This window comes from Mauremys reevesii, linkage group 16 (assembly GCF_016161935.1).
Source record: "Mauremys reevesii isolate NIE-2019 linkage group 16, ASM1616193v1, whole genome shotgun sequence".
Taxonomy (NCBI): Eukaryota; Metazoa; Chordata; order Testudines; family Geoemydidae; genus Mauremys; species Mauremys reevesii.
The window spans coordinates 7,550,273-7,560,195 of NC_052638.1; positions in this window are offsets into that span (position 1 = coordinate 7,550,273).

A 9,923-nucleotide genomic window follows, 5' to 3' on the forward strand; every position below is an offset into this window, starting at 1 on the left:
AATCTTTATTGCACGTTAAGAGCATGAGGGAAAGCCCTAGTGAATACCAAACCAACATCTCAAAGGCTTTCACCCCAAGGCAGAGCAGATTCTTTCCCAAAGAGGTGAGTTTTCCTTGCCTCCACACACTTCCAGAATCCTCATGTTCTCTTTTGATCGGCCAGGGAGCCTGCTCTTTGATCAGTCCTGTAAATGCTAAGAGCCTGTTTTCTACATCAAAGGCGAAGCTTCCTTTGAAATCTCAGCTATGGAAAGCGCTTAAGCGTGGAGGTCGCAGTGCGTTGTACTGTAACCGATCAGTGGGGGAGCAATCTTCCCCCTTCCCTGCTTCACCTAGGGGAAGGAGTCGGGCTTGTTGTGACGGGGGAGAGAGACTCCAGTTCCTTTCTCAGGCACCGGGTCATTGCTTGATCACATGGGGAAATTGACCGTCATGTCTATGGTGCTGTAGCTCCCTGTGTGAACTCTAGTGCAGGATAAAAGTGACTTTAGTTTGGAATAACTATTCTGCAGTGCTGGTTAACTTCCCTGTCTAGACAAGTGCTCAGTGCTGGCTTTTTGAAACCGAGGCTGCTGTATCACACACCCGTGTGCCTGCGGGATAGAATAGTGTTTGTGTTGCTCGGGCTGCCCTTGTGTGGTGCTGGAAATACCTGCACTCATAGCCGGTTTTGTGCTGGGGGATTCATGCTGCAAAGACTCACTTGAGTTACAGCAGCTGTTGCCAATGCCGCTCCTGCGTTTAGCCTCGTTTCCGGCAGGTCTGAAGAGACAAGTGACTTGCCCGAGAACGCCCAGCGCGTCACGGCTCAGAACAGCTCACCCAAGCAGCAAGTTCTTCCTGGCTCCCAGGCCTCTGCTGCGCTCCTTAGGGTGCAGTGCTGCCGATAGCAGGGTGCACTGGAGTATTTGATCTCAAACTGGATTAAATAGCGTCTGTGTTTGTGCATGTGCATCCACACTTAGGTAAGCTCCTAAGCTTCCCACCCAGCTGTGTCCAGGCTGGCTCCTTCATGCATGTGCCCTCTGGAGGGAGGTCCTTAGGGGTGAAGTGTGGCCCAAGTCAAATCCCTGCGAAAGAGCTGTTGGTCCTCTGCTACTATTCTTCTTGCTTTGAGCCGAGCCAGGGTCAGTAAAACTCTCTCTCCAAAACTCTGCCCTTGTTGCTGCTGATCACCAGCAGAGGTCTCAGTTGAGCCTCATGAGGATGATCCCAGTCAGCCAAGCTTGTTGAAACCTAGGACAATGGGGCTTGGATAGGGTGACCAGATGTCCTGATTTTATAGGGACAGTCCTGATTTTGGGGTCTCTTTCTTAGATAGGCTCCTATTACCCCCCACCCCCTGTCCCGATTTTTCACACTTGCTGTCTGGTCACATTAGGCTTGGAGCTTGTGGTCTTTAAGTGCTAGCTACCATGAAGACCAATAACAAAAACCTTTCATGCCATGCATTACCACTAGCAGGTAAAAAGCAGTCAATCCCCATGGGGAAATACCACCGTGGTCAGCTGGAGATTGTTTAAAAAGTCACAGGAAGCTGGAACTGTAAAGCAATGCGTATGTGAATCGCAATGGTCGCCTTCCGTAGCTGGTCACTATGGTGCTGTTTGATCTCTCTTCTGCAGGCTGCCATCCTCCCAGATTGGGATCAGGATCTAGCCGCCTTCGTTCTGCGCAGAGCCTTTATTCAGTTGGGTGTACTATGTGTTTGGGGCATAAGAAAAGGTTTCTGCCTAATCTCTCTTTAAAAGTTTTGGATATTAGCCGGGGTATTGTGCTGGGTAGTTGCCTGCCTGAGCCGCTAGGCCTCATCTCCTCTTGTCTTGGCGATAGTAGCCAGACGTGCTTCAGGAACGGTCAGGCCTGTCTCTGCTTGCTGCCTCCTTCTCCAGTCCCGACACACTGGTAGCATCAGGACTCTTACCCCCTATGAATCCCTCAACATCTGTCCCCTGGCGATTCTCCAAAGGGAGCTTCCCTCATACGGTTATAAATTCTTACAGATGTAGTGCACTGAGCCAGGAGCGTGGACTCAATTTCCTCAATGTGCAAGGACTGCAGTAATCCCAGGGTATTCATTGTATGGCTTCACCCACCTGATTCTCCGATGCAATCCCCACTTGATGCTCCACCATCAGTCATGCTCCGCAGCTGCTGCTATGTCTTCCTGACCCGAGATTTGGGAGTCCATGCAACCCTGCATCTGTGAGCAAGAGCCACGGGGCCTAAGTTATACCCTGAAACACCAGCCACTGGCATGCACGAGCTTGGGTAGGTGCATTAAGCTGGCCAGCCCCCCTTCTGGCTATGGTCCTAGAGAGAACAGCAATTGCTTTTCTTCCTTGGTTCTAACTCTGGGGCGTTCCTTCCACAAAGCTGCTGCGTTCAGGGGCGAAGACACCAGGGCATAGCTTTGAAAGGTGGTGCTGCTGCTAATGAGAAATCTCTGTTTGCAGCTGTTTCTGCCTCTTTCACAGCTACTTGAATAAACAAATGCTTGTAATGGTACTTGGTGCTTGTGTGGAAGAGACAGACAGACAGATAACTAAAGCAGGGAGATGAGTGCCTGACCCCTCCACCCAGGAATGGCTACTGAGCCTTTTTCGGTCACTTATGAGAAGCACCGGGGATCACACATGTTTCTAGTCTCTCCTAAGGAAGAGTTTTGAAGACATTCAAGAATAATTTGGCGTTAACTCTTTCAGGGGCTTAGTTCATAGATGGGTTTTCAGAATTCCTGGGGGTAGCAGGCACCATCACAAATGGAAAACATGCTGAGGGTTAGCAGCAGGCTGGTGCTTTAAAGTGGTGATGACTCTGCACATGGCCAGCTTCTAGAAATTGGTATTGGAGCGATAGTTGCTATTTGTACTACAGAAGTCCTGAGTCCCCAGCTGTCCCTGTGTGGTAGACTTTGGATGAACACGGTAAGGTGAGAGAGTCCCTGCCCTCCGAATCACAGACCTGGATAGACAAAGGGTGGGAAGGGAATGAGGCACAGAGAGGTAAGGGGACCTGCCCAAAGTCCCACAGCTGGGCAGGGGCATAGCAGAGCCGACTCCAGGGGTTTTGCTGCCCCAAGCGGTGGAGGGGGGCGGAAGCTGTGAGCAGCAGCAGCTCCACCGTGCCTCTTTCTTCTGCCGCCGAATTGCCCCAGCAGCAGGTCCTTCCCTTGGAGGGGGACCAAGGGACCCGCTGCCGAAGAGCCCGCCGTGCCGCCCCTTCCTCTTGGCCGCCCCAAGCACCTGCTTGCTGAGCTGGTGCCTGGAGCCGGCCCTGGGCACAGCCAGGAATAGAACCTAAGAGCCTGGCTCCTAGACCCGCCCTCTCCTCGCTGGAACATGCTGCTTCTCAACCATGCAAGCCGGGCCTTCAGCTAGCCCAAGCCAGGGTTGTCCTTAATGTTTTAAGAAGAAAATTAGCAGCAGCAGCAGCAGCATTTCTCAAAGGATCTACTATGGACCATGTTCCTGTGTGTCCCAAAGGCAAATGTCCTAGACCAAACTTGTCCTATCCCATTGCCAGCACTCCCGGGCAGGTAGGCTTCCTGGTGCAGGGATGTCATCCAACGCTCAGGCCTCACCCAAGTATGTGACGAGCTCCCTCCGTCGCTGGGTCCTTTAGCCAAAAGAAGTGTCTTCAGCCCAGTGAGCGTTTTCCCTCCCCCTGCGCTAAGCCTCTGCAGCTGTTGTCTAATGTGGTGTGGACAGTTGCTGAAGGGGAGGGAAGTGTTTATTTTGAGTTTTGTCATTGGCTTCTGCCCAGGAACAATGAGTGACCATCTTGGGACCTTTGCTCTGGGCATTTCTGTAAATGAGCTGCTACCTCGAGAGGGTTAAAACTCCCCCAGGCCCGCTGAAAGCCTGGACCACCAAAGCACTGCAAGGTTGAATTGGGATCAGGAATGGTTGTGCTTTGGCTGCAGGGGGACGGAGCTGGAGTCTGTGAATATCAGAAACAGGACACTAGGTGGTGCTGTTCTAACGCAAACTACCAGCTCTCCCAGTCCTAGAACAGAGGTGGTACCTCTGCCGACTCCACTGTGGACAGCAAAAGTCTCCCCTAGAAGCCCAGGTCTGGACTAGCAGCGGTGTCCCAGGTCCAGGTGGAGGTGCATTAGCCAAGCTGTCCAGTGGAGCCCAGGGTTGGAGCAGCTCCAAGTTGAGATGTATTGGCAGAGCTGGGCTGTGTCATCCCAGCTGGTGGGGAGCAGTGGGATCAGAGCCGGTTGGCATGGAGGTGAATTAGCAGAGCTGCGTGGAGAAGCTGGAACATACCTGCAAATTACAACACGGTGTAGTTCACCCGGCCCTACCTAAAACACTCCATGAGCGGACATGAGCTTAGCTCCAGGCCAGCTCTAGGGCAGGAACTATGTTCATTGGCCATCCCGCCCTCCATGGCATAGAAGGGGCTAGGGGTGCAGTGTCCGGTTAAAGAACTGGGTTCAGCCCATGGCTGGTGAAGCTCCCCTGCGCTTGGGCTGAAGGGCACACATCGAAGAAGAAAATGAGCAGCTCCATGCGTACCCCGGCTAAGGCCAGCTCAGCAGCAGTATCTCTGGCCTTCCTAGAAGATGCTTCTTGCACTGCCCCTCTGCCCCCAGGAGTGAGAAAGTACCTGTTCAGTGCCTGGCTGAGGGGAAAGGCCCTGGAGTGAAAGGATGAGGGGGAAACCCCCTAGTTGGGGGTGTGGGGAAGTTTGCAGGGGCCCAGTTGCCAGAGTTGGGAGCACTGAGTCCAGCAGCTGGTGCTGGGATAGTCCCCACCAGCATCTGTTTGCTTCAGAGCTGCCCAGCGCCTGGAGAGAAATCTACTGAGGAGGAACGGGCCACTGGGAGGGGGCTCCCTGCTGTGCTCTGTGTCTCTGGGCCTGGCTTGGCGGGTAGAGCCAGAAGTTGGGGCGTTTGAAGGTGCATCCTCCAGGCTATGGGCACTAGGTGAGGTGAGGTTACTGCAGCAGGAGCCTGAGAAGAGCCTAGAGTCAGAGGGGAGCTCAGGCTGCTTCTCCCATGCTCCACCGCTGGCAAAGACAAGCCAAGCGTTGGTGGGAAGACAGCTGCTCAGCACGTAGGGCCAAACGAGTGCACGTTCCCAGCATGCCCCTTCCCCACCCCCAGCCTCTTTCCAATAGGGGGACGATTTCCACCCGCCAGGCAGTGTCCTCCTGCAGGTCACCACCCCAGGCAGAGGGGAGGTGGTGTCTGCCCCCAGGGGTCCATTAGCCAGATCCCATCAGTGCTCCATCCACTCTGGGTTCCAGTCCCACCCATGGGTGCCAGGTTTGTATAATTTTTGATGGTGCCTAGAATGGATCCAAGCAAAGTCGTCCCATACATAGTACAGACGGGGGCAACTGCCCCAAGCCCCATGCTTTGGGGGGCCCCATGTGCCTCAGGGATGCAGGGTCCAGGACAGCCTGGGGAATTAGTGGGGGGTCTGGCACCAGCAGCAGCAAGTGACCTGGCACCAGCCTGCCCCCCTCCACTCCGCCCTACCAGCTCTGGGTGTCGTTCGGGGGAGGGGACGGAAGCTGGAAAGAGGTGGGGGGGCTTGGGGGATGGGGTGGAGTGGGGGCAGAGCAGGGGTGGGTGGAGAGGGGTGGGCTGGGGCCGAGTCGCTCGCTGCTGCCAGTGCTAGGCCCCCCACTAACCCTCCAGGCTGCCCTGGACGTTGTGTCCCCCCAAAGCGTGGGGCTCAGGTTGGTTGCCCTGGTCCATCCTATGAAAATATACGCACAAACATTGGTGGAGCTGGGTCTGTGTTCCTGAATAGTGGTGGAGCACGGGCACCACGGGCCCATAGAACTCACCGCCTATGGTCCCACCCCATGTGACCACACTGGTCCAGCCAGCCTGCTAGTGCCTCATCTCATCAGGCCATGCCGCACGGCCAACAGCTGATGCTTCAGGGGAAGGTGCAACCCCGCCCTGCCTCCCCACTGCTGCAGTGCTAACCTGGGGGAGGGGAAGCTGCAGTTCCTTCCTGCCCAGCTGACCAGCTCACGCCCTCCAGCCCCGGAAGGTGGATTTCCTCCTGGGTTTTGGCACGCCTAGCAGAGCTGCAAACAGTTATTCCTGTTTGCCTGAATGGCTTGGGCCTGATCCTGTTCCTAGTGGGAATCAACCACCAAACTGCGATGGTAGCAGCAGCCGCCAGCCCCCTCAACCACTTTTCATGAACCCTCCCTCCCGCGCTCCGCCCTGCGCCGGACTTCCCCGGCCCTGAACCCTGCTGCTCGACTGCGCTTGGCATGAAACAACAAAAGTGTTTCCTCTGATCCGTCGGAACCGGGTTTCCTTTCGCTCCCAGCCCCTTTGTTCTTGCACTAAGATAAGAAGGCATGAATGGGAGCGCTGGCAGGGATGAATGGGAGCTCTGGAAGGGATGAATGGGAGCGCTGGCAGGGATGAATGGGAGCTCTGGAAGGGATTTCATTAAGCAACTCTTCAGTTTGAAGAACTCCATCGTCTTTCCCATCTTACTCTGCTTTCCCAACAAAGCACCCCGCCCCCTTCCTGCAGGGACAGTCACTGGCTTCCCTTTACCAACTGTGATTCCTCTACCCTGTTTTGGGTCCTGTTTCACCTGGTTTCTTCCCTTACGGGGAAGTCCCCTGAACCACACAGGATAGTCAGCGTGTGACGTACCATTGAGTTACGTGGTGGCCATCCGTAGCCCTTCCCATTAGAGGAACTCAAAGTGCTTTCCAACGCTGTATGCTATCCCCCTGTTACAGCTGGGGAAACAGACCTCAGGCAGTCAAGGGCCCTGCCCCGGGCCACTCAGGAAATCAGTGGCAGTGGACTTGATCGCACAGGATTGTTCTTTGAGTAGGGAGAACAAATCGGTGGCAAACTCGGCTTTTCTACGTGAGGAATAGCCACCGATTTGACCTAAGCTGTGTAGTGAAACTGTGTTAGTTAAACAAGTGCAAACTTATAGACTCATAGACTTTAAGGTAAGAAAGGACCATTATGATCATCTAGTCTGATCTCCTGCACAACGCAGGCCACAGAATCTCACCCACCCACTCCTGTAACAAACCCCTAACCTATGTCTGAGCTATTGAAGTCCTCAAATCGTGGCTTAAAGACCTCAAGCTGCAGAGAATCCTCCAGCAAGTGACCCGTGCCCCATGCTGCAGAGGAAGGCGCAAACCTCCAGGGCCTCTGCCAATCTGCCCTGGAGGAAAATTCCTTCCCAACCCCAAATATGGCCACAATTAAACCCTGAGCATGTGGGCAAGACTCACCAGCCAGCACCCAGGAAAGAATTCTCTGTAGTCACTCAGATCCCACCCCATCTAACATCCCATCACAGACCACTGGGCATATTTACCGCTAATAAAGATCAATTAATTGCCAAAATTAGGCTTTTCCATCATACCATCCCCTCCATAAACTTATCAAGCTTAGTCTTGAAGCCAGCTATGTCTTTTGCCCCCACTACTCCCCTTGGAAGGCTGTTCCAGAACTTCACTCTAATGGTTAGAAACTTTCGTCTAATTTAAGTCTAAACTTCCTAGTGTCCAGTTTATATCCATTTGTTCTTGTGTCCACATTGGTACTAAGCTTAAATAATTCCTCTCCCTCCCTGATATTTATCCCTCTGATATATTTATAGAGCGCAATCATATCCCCCCTCAACCTTCTTTTGGTTAGGCTAAACAAGCCAAGCTCTTTGAGTCTCCGTTCATAAGACAGGTTTTCCATTCCTCGGATCATCCTAGTAGCCCTTCTCTGCACCTGTTCCAGTTTGAATTCATCCTTCTTAAACATGGGAGAGCAGAACTGCACACAGGATTCCAGATGAGGTCTCACCAGTGCCTTGTATAACGGTGTTAACACCTCCTTACCTTTACTAGAAATACCTCGCCTGATGCATCCCAAGACCGCATTAGCTTTTTTAAAGGCCACATCACATTGGCGGCTCATAGCCATCCTGTGATCAACCAATATTCCGAGGTCCTTCTCCTCCTCTGTTACTTCCAACTGATGCGTCCCCAATTTATAACAAAAATTCTTGTTATTAATCCCTAAATGCATGACCTTGCACTTTTCACTATTAAATTTCATCCTATTACTATAGTTTACAAGGTCATCCAGATCTTCCTGTATGATATCCCGGTCCTTCTCTGTATTAGCAATACATCCCAGCATCAGTGTAGATGCTCTTATTTCAGTATAGCTTAAAGTCAGTTGGGAACTGCTGTAAGCCAAACTGCAATCAGTATCCGCACAGGGCCTTGCACTGGTTTAACAACCGATTTAAATTGAACTGGAGCAACTTTCCAGGGTAGCCAAGGCCTAAGGATGCTTCTGGGAAGGCAGGGCTTAGAACTCAGTTTCTCATGTGTTTGAACCCCTGGCCTTTACTACTAGAGTGAAATAGGAATCAGCCTAGTAGTAGGACAGGGCTTGTGCTCCACAGGTGTGATTCCATCAGTAGAGGGCAGCGTTGCACACACCAGCCATAGCCCACTGCAGTTTGATGCGCTTTGCCAGCACTGACTGTTTACTCCTTACGATGGCCCTGTGAAATAAGTCGGATCAGCCCCATTTTAAAGATTGGGAAACTGAGGCTGAGATTAAGTTACCCTGAGCCTGGGTGAGCAGGAAGGAGCTTCTGGCTTCCAGCCCCATGCCCAACCCATGTGGCATTCCTTCCTCTCTGCCTGTCCCCTGGGGCCTCTGCGAGATAGGCTCTCCGCTTATCTGCATCTGACTGCCAGGCCTCTGCTATTTATGTGTCATCTACACCCTGTTAGCAAACTCCAGCTGTTTGAAGAGAACAGGGAGGGGCAGCTGGGTTCAGCTGACCCGGCTGCCTGGCCTGCTGGTGGGGTGTCAGAGCCTTTGCCTGAAGCAGAATAGACCCAGCTGAAATAGCAGCAGCACTGCACCCCTCCCAGTATCCTCGTGTCCAGGAATTTACATCTACGTCTTCTCCCATTATACCAGCCCTGCAAACGGCTCTCTGGAGGTAGGGGAAGCCAGTGGGAACCATAAATCCACTAGCTGCTCCGTACACTTCTAGGAACTATTAGTGGCTGCTGTGTTATTCCTGCCCTGTTATCTCCCCTCTGGAGAGAAAGTGCTGCTGTCAGTTGCGTCCGTTCACAGCAGCAGCTGCAGGGTTGCCCCTGTGTGATCTGGGCAGTTAATGGAACCCTGCCTCATGCAAAGCCCCTGGAGAGACATCGGCTTCGAGAGCTAGGCCCACTCCTCAGCTGGGGGCCCCGCTGCAGCCACCAGAGCCGTGCCAGCTCTGTCTTCCGTTTCGTTTGGCCAGGCTCAAATGCTGAATGACACCCGGTAAATCGATTTGCTCTGAGCCCCCAGGGCGTGATGTCCTCCTCGGTGTGTCCTACAACTGGGAGCCTGCCGCTGGCTCGCTCCCCACCAAAGTCACGCTCGTGAGAGACGCGTCACGGACTGTGACACCTGGTCTTTTGCGTACTTTACCCACTCCTATACAGATTTCATGGGGGAGACCAGCCCCTTTCTCAAACGGGGGGGTCCCCAATCCAAAAAGGGGTTGTGGGAGGGTTGTGCGGTTATTGTAGGGAAGTTGTGGGATTGCCACCCTTACTTCCGCACTACCCCCAGAGCTGGGCGGCCGGAGAGTGGTGGCTGCTGGCCGAGGGCCCAGCTCTGAAGGCAGCAGTGCAGAAGTAAGGGCGGCAATACCACGCCCTCCCCTACAATAACCTTGTGACCCTGCCACTAGCCCCCTTTGAGTTAGGACCCCTACAGTTACAACACCTTGAAATTTCAGCTTTAAATAGCTGAACTCATGAAATTTACGATTTTTAAAATCCTATGAGCATGAAATTGACCAAAATGGACCCTGAATTGGTAGGGCCCTGCCTATGGCACTCTGCGAATAGCATCGTGCAGCCTCTAGATGGCGCTGCCTCC